General features: G+C 34.0%; 1 non-coding gene across 1 annotated transcript; it reads right to left on the reverse strand.

Moving 5' to 3' along the window:
- Positions 1-597: 597 nt before the first annotated feature.
- Trnae-uuc (transfer RNA glutamic acid (anticodon UUC)) lies at positions 598-669 on the reverse strand. The gene has a single exon. It is a non-coding gene; the product is annotated as a tRNA-Glu (tRNA).
- Positions 670-1,146: the final 477 nt, after the last annotated feature.

The following is a 1,146-nucleotide window of genomic DNA, read 5'->3' on the forward strand; positions in this document are numbered from 1 at the left end:
CATTATTAAAATCTTTAAAATAATTTATGAATTTCCGTTCAATTGCGAATAAATTACGACTTATAGATGAACTTTGTCATTTGATAGTGGATGTAAGTCAAAGTCCTGTTCATAAGAGCAGCCAATCAAGTCATATTATGCTTGTAGCATCAATAAATCGTAATTTTGCCGTAAACTAGACCGATTCCGTTTCACTGTTGTTCATTCAGAGCAATGATAGTGGAATGTGGTGTCCAAGAAAGTGGATTGACGTTGATAAGCCTCCCACGTAATGTGTGATTATTGTCACCGAGATGAGGACGCTAATTTACAGGTTTATGACCACCAATTTGTGTCTTCCTATCTCAAAATGCAAGTAGGTGTGCTTCTGGAATCCTGTTTATGAAATCTAGCTTAAATAGGTGTCAGTGATCTTCGTGTTTGTTAAACTAGTTTTGTTTTTATATCTTGGCTCGAAATAAATACAACTTGTGTCTTGTTTTGCACAAAAAAAAATTAAATATTTCCTTCTTTATGATATCTTTATCTTTTAGCTTTGTCTTTATCTAATCATTTGTTAAAAAGATAGATAAAGTTTTTAAAATAACCAAAAAGAATTTCCCGTACCGGGAATCGAACCCGAGCCTCCTGGGTGAAAGCCAGGTATCCTAGCCACTAGACCATACGGGAGATGGTGAAAGAGGTCGAAATTACACATTATTTGCATTTGATGAAATATACTGTACAAAGAATAGTATACGATACTAATAGAGCGAGATCCCAGAGCTGTCAGACATATCTTATTTTTACAAGCATTTAACCTTCGGCTTACAGTAGTCTTGTATGTACTTTTTAATGCCTGAATGTTTGTAAAGCTTGCCGAGTGACACCTGCGCAGGTACCAGGTGAGAAAGGTAACTAAAAATTAGACTCACTTAACTTACATTTTTATGTCTGATTTTTATATATGTTTTGTAGAATATTACTCTGAAATCATATTAAAAAAATCAGACATTTTCCATGGACCAAAACTTTTATCAGACGCTTTAAAGCTCTAAAAAATAGTGCGCCTTACAAAATTGTAATAGCAATATATGTGAGGTTGGAGAGAAATATCTTTTCGGCAAAGCAGTAGCACATTTATTGTAACATTCACGATGGTAATCA

The sequence above is a fragment of the Spodoptera frugiperda genome, chromosome 30, assembly GCF_023101765.2.
Source record: "Spodoptera frugiperda isolate SF20-4 chromosome 30, AGI-APGP_CSIRO_Sfru_2.0, whole genome shotgun sequence".
Lineage (NCBI taxonomy): Eukaryota > Metazoa > Arthropoda > Insecta > Lepidoptera > Noctuidae > Spodoptera > Spodoptera frugiperda.